The sequence below is a fragment of the Pyrus communis genome, chromosome 6 (assembly GCF_963583255.1).
Source record: "Pyrus communis chromosome 6, drPyrComm1.1, whole genome shotgun sequence".
Taxonomy (NCBI): Eukaryota; Viridiplantae; Streptophyta; class Magnoliopsida; order Rosales; family Rosaceae; genus Pyrus; species Pyrus communis.
The window spans coordinates 11572309-11578541 of record NC_084808.1 but is presented as its reverse complement, the minus strand read 5'-3'; positions in this window follow the sequence as shown (position 1 = coordinate 11578541).

Sequence of the window (6233 nt, the reverse complement as noted above, 5' to 3'; positions counted from 1 at the left end):
TGCTCAGGGGTGCATGGATTGGTGTATTGAGCAACAATTCCATGCTCTTGCAGAAACAATGCAAAAGGACCAGGCTGTCTTCCAGATTCACTGAACTTTCCATAATACTCTCCACCCCTATCAGACCTTACTACCTTGACTTTGCAGTCTAATTGATTCTATACTTCTGCCTTATAAATTTTGAAAGCAGCAAAGGCACTAGACTTCTCTGTCAACGAGTATACATACCCAAACCTAGAAAAGTCATCTGTGAATATAATGAAATACTTGTAGCCATTGTGTGTTTGTGTTGGAAAAGGTCCACAAATGTCTTTGTGGATTAGTTCTAACAACTTTGTACTTCTAGTTGAACCCTTTTTCTTCTTGTTTGTCAAATTTCCCTTAATGAAGTTGGCACAAATTTTGAAATCACCATAGTTTAGTGATGGTAGAATTTGTTCTCTAGTTAATCTTTGCATTCTCCCTTTTGAAATATGCCCTAATCTCTTGTGCCATAACTTGGATGAGGTGTCGTTTGTCAGTGTTCATTTATGCCATATTGTGTTCACCACACTTATTGGTATATTGCAGTTAAGTTTGAACATGTCACCAGTCAATACTCCATCACCGATTAGGTTGGAACTTCGAAATATTGAAAAACCAATCTCATTAATATCAAACTTAAACTTTGATTTAACAAGCCTACTAACTGAGACTAAGTTCCTTCTCATGGAAGGTATATAAGCAACATCAACCAAATATAGCAAAAAACTAGAAAATAATTCAAGCCTAACTACTCCAATGAACTCCATTGCAACTTTAGCTCCATTGCCCACGAACACTGACACCTTATCCTTGTTTGGCACCCTCTTACTAATGTACCCTTGCAACGAGTTTGTTACATGAATTGTAGCACCAGTATCAAGCCACCAGGTATCATAAGATATCTATACCAAATTCGATTCAAAACAAACTAAAATTTTATGCACCATACCTTTGTTTTTCTTACTTTCTTTGTTTTCCTTCCAACGTTTATACCTAGTTTACTCATTTTTCTGATGTCCTACCTTCTTGCAGAAGAAACATTTCATTCCAATACTCTCATGAACACTCTTATCTTGTTGAATATTTTGCTCTTCATGCACATAAACTCGTTCATGTCCTATTTTTCTTTCTTAGCTATTTAAGTACTCTTCAACTGAGAGTAATCAGGAGGTAAGGAATTGAGGGCGAGATGAACTAGAAAAGGATCATCTATTTTGATGTTAAGTGCATCGAGCTTTGCAGCTGCATCAACCATCGAGAGAATGTGTTCTCTCACATCACCACCAAGGTATTTAGTGGCTATAAGAGTGTTCATGAGAGTTCTAGTTTCAGCCTTCTTGGACTCTTTGAACTTTGCTTCTATGGAATCAAGGTATGCCTTAGCATTGTTTGATTCAGTGATAGCCTCTTGAACCAGATCAGACATTGATCTTTTGATTACTAGCAATGCCATCTTGTTAGCCTTAACCCATTTTTCATATTCATTCTTCTTTTCTGCAGTTGTACCTTCAGTAGGCTTGGTCGGTTCATTCTCTCTTAGAGCTAAATCCAAATCCATGAGTCCTAGAGTTATTTCAATATCTTGCCTCCACTTCTTATAGTTGGTTCCATTAAGTGTTTGAATTGAATTCAGGGAGCTAATTACTGAAAGATTTTCAAACGAAAATAAACGTTCAAGACTCTATATTCTGTATAACTAAAACAACTCAACCTTTGTTTGGTTTTTCAAGTTTAATCAGTATCAATGCAAAACATATAGGTTGCATAAGTAATGATATGACATGAAAGCCATCCACCTTTGTTTGGCAATTAACCTTCACAGCTCATGCATCTTATATGTCTTCACTAAGCTATCTGTAACCTAACCAATGTCGATTAGTCACACCTTTATTTGGGGATATAACCTCATTGTTATGGCTACTGATACAAGCTGATCAATTTAAACCTTGAATTTTTAGCAGTTCTTGAATGATTGGAACAAATTTGTTGTGTTTTAATCATACAATTACATCTCAAAAAACATTGATCATAACATAACTTTCAGCATGTTATGAACCTTAAAACCTTTGATTAGCAGACATGCTTAACAATCAGGACTTCTAAAGCAAACAATTTCTTAGTTTTAATAGGCCAAAAAACAGTTCTTTACATTAGTTATGCATGGTAGGCAGTTTAGGGTTTATGTGAATGCAATCATAGCACAACATTCATGGCACATGTTTGCAGTTCTCTTATGCATATTACTTAGTTCTATACTTATTCGAGATGCAATGAAAGTATCTCAAAACTTCATACATGCAAGTATTAATCATAGCAGCGAAAAAGAAAACCAGAATCAAAATTTTAAAGAAACATCAGTTCATTCATATTGCATGCATGATCTTATGTACGTCAGTTCTTTATGGATTTTAATCACACAAACTAGGCTCTGATACCAACTGTTAAACCTAACACGTTCATGTATAATAAACACCATTGATCTAACCTTGAGAAGACATCTTTCTAGCACCACAATGACTGCAATTGTAGCAAGCTCTCCTCAAACACCTTAGACTTCGAAGGTTGGTCTTCAGCACATTCACCACCACTGTATTACTCAAACCTATGGGGAGTTTTCCAAGTATGTTTATTGGTGGTGTATGTAGGGACCTTCCCTTAGTATTTATACTACTACAACCTTAGCATACATTTCCATAATCATACACAAGGATTCCTTATTGTACAAGGATATAATCTACCAAATCTCAATCCAAATAGGGTAGTATCAAGAGCCCTTATTCTCCAATTATAACCAGGTTATATTCCTTTACTTGGAGTCCAAGTTATAGCTTATAACTAACCCTAATCACACTTACATTCCACATCAATCCTTATTAACTATATTGACCTATTAGCCGTTGGATTAAAGTCTAACATCCAACCCAATGAACTTTAGTACTCCTTCCAGTGGGCACTTACACATAGTGTTGATGCATGAGCATTTGGCTAGTTTAGGACATTCATTAGATGCTTTGCAAGGAAACCTCACTATTGGACCCCTTGCTTCTACTCCAAATTGCAGACCTGCAATATCATTTTTCCTTAAGTAATATTAAAATTGCACTTTTCTATTTAGCTACTAATTCTTGAGGGTTTTTTCCCCTGATCAATACAACCTGAGAGTTAGAAAGCAAAAATACATAAACATGTATAATCCCTCTCTATATAGGCATCCTCATATGTTAAAAAGTATTGGTGAGAAGTATTTTACCACATGTGGCAATCAATACCACAAGGTAGAAAGCTAACTTGAGTCAACCTTTCTTCATATCTCTCTCGATTTGTTGATAGATAGAGGCAAAATTATGATGATTTGGAGTTGCACTTTGCTATTAAACTTAAGTTTATGAGTTACAAGTGTCTCCAAAGCTACAATTATACGTATGTCTCGATAAAAAATAAAATAAAATAAAATTCTTTAACCAATTGGTTGCTTCATAAATTTATAAAGAAATCTATTCACCTAAACATTATGGTAAAAATGTTGACAAAATCAGATTGCAAATGAGTCAGATTCGCATTGAAGCTATATGATTCTTAAGTTACTAGTACTCTTAAAACTAAAGATTTTATATAGCTACATGGATTAATTTCTTTAAATGTGCCTCAACATAGTTGGATCCCATTTTGGATTATGTTCTACTTCGACAAATTAATTAAACTAGAATGGTAACTAAATTGTCATGATCATAATGCAAACTATATGAATTATTCCATGCAATTGCCACATGTGTGTGACAAGAAGCTAGTAGTAAAATAAAAGAGGGGACTACGAATCGGTAATACAATTGGTAGATTGGATATAGGTTGGGTTAGGTAGGATGGGTTTTGTGGATTAGGGTGGGATTCGAATTTGGGATTTGATTTTAGAACTTGGGGCTAGGCAGGGAACCCAGGTTTTTAGGTTTGGCTTCTAAATGGACTGAAGTGATCAACTTGCTAACTTTTTCAAACAAATGTCATAATATAGTTGCTGAGACCAATATCTTATTGTCCCATATTGCTCACACCAAAATTTTCTCGCACTTTATAACTTTTTTTCCTTCTTACCAAGTGATTGGAAAGATGGACTATGAAAAACAAATTTGGACTTGGACCTTGGGTTTGGGTTTTGGGGATTGGGCTTGGACTTTAGTATTAAATCCAATAATTAATTTTTATTTATTAAATTAATTTTTATTTAATTAATCTTTTTATTTTCTAATAGACACATTTTTCCGAATGAAGTCTAAGAACGTTTAAGGACATCTAAAAAAGTTTGAGGAAAAGATGAAGCCACACACCCTTTATGTTAAACAGTCTCCTCCCAAAATCATATTTGTTGCAAACAGGTATATGACTACTATAAAGACACGCATCTGCATATCATTCATATCACCGAAAATCATTCTTCCTTCCAATACTAAGCATCTTGAGAGAACCACAAAGAAATTCGCCATAAACTAAGTTTTTCGATGCTGGAATCCTAGTTTAGATCGTTGAATCCTGGTGAAAGCAAACGCGTACAAAACTATAAGCACAGAGTATGAGCGAATTTTTGTTTCAAGAACATTGTGGTGTGCAAGTCTCGATCTTCATTTTATTTGTTTAACATTAATTTCAATTTAAAATTAATTTGGTTTATTCATACTACTTAGGTTCAATTTACTTTTATTGTTTAATTAGCATATTTAAATTCATTTATGTGCGTGTGTGTGTGTGTGTATATATATATATTTTGTTTTTTTTTTGTTTTCATTAATTGTTGACAAATATCCAACATGTCTCAAATGTCTCAATTACCATCTTGATCCCTATATAGCTATTGCTAAACAATAAACATTGATTCAAAAACATCAAGATTTTGAGATTGTAATTAGAAAATGATGGAGAAAAATATATTAGATGAGGAGAAAGTAAGGAAATTAAACTGGCTTTACTCGCAAGTTTAGAATAGTTTGCGCAAGTACGAGGCTAATCTCATAAAATTTAATGACAACTTAATTCCAATCAATTAACTTAGCTTTATTAACAAGACAACGCTAGAATCAACACATAGAAAAGATCAAACTAAATTAACAAAGTAAGAAAAACTACCACCAACCTTATTTTTCTCGTGTTTTGTATGCAAGTTCATCTAATTTTAGATTTCACAATGAAGACTCCACACAAATTCATGGTCAGACACACATACCATAAGTTTTCAAAGTCTGAAACCTCTTCATTGTCAGACATAGGTTCAGGTACTCCTAACATGCAAACAACCTGTGGTCAAGATTAACTTAATAAGTAGAAATAATAAGGGACAATCATCTTTTGATCCAACGAGGAATTAGTCTTTAAGAGAAGCAATTACAGTTCTAGATCTTCTAGTGAGGGTTCTAACTAAACAGCTAGTAAATAGTTCTTTTTCTCAGTCTGTTAGTTTTGATCTAGTCTTAGCTTTCCATTCCAGTTTATCCAGATCAATACAACGTCCTCATCGGCCTACAATTCCGGAGTACTGTTTTCATGCAGGTCAAGATCTAGGTCGAATTCTTTGTAGCTCGTCAGCTGACTCCCTCGACTGTGATTGCTATGCTGATTCATTAATGGGAGCGCTAGAACTTCGTTTTCCCTTCAGGATCATCTTCATGCTTTCAATAGTAGCGCACCACCATTTGGTCTCCTTTTATTTTTTACCTAGTATGTAGACGTAGTGGAGTTGATTCTATCAAGAACACCTATCTTTTCTGCAACATCTTTGAAAATGACATTCACTTCTGATCCATTGTCTACCAAGACCCAATTGACCATGGCATTGGAGATTTGCATTTTGACGACAAGAGCATCATCGTGGTGAGTGGACGTTTCAAGGTCTTAGTTGAGGAACATCAAAATGTTGGAGTTGATGGCCAGCGATTTGTTGATTGAAGCTTCTTACAAGCTGTTTTCCTTTCCTTCCTGGTGTTCCCCATAATTTCTTGTTCGTTGTATATGCAATTTACTCTGGAAGGTACCTATTTCCCTGAATATTAAATAGGATGGAAATCTTGAAGTCTTCTTAAATTTCTACGACACCTCTCAAGGGTAGATCGTTAAGGCAGCACTTCAGGGATCAGATCAATAATCTATACAGGGAATTGGGTCGGCGTTGCTCGGGTCGATGCCTCTTTAAAGCGAGAAACAGCTTCTTCCAAATCTTTCACTCA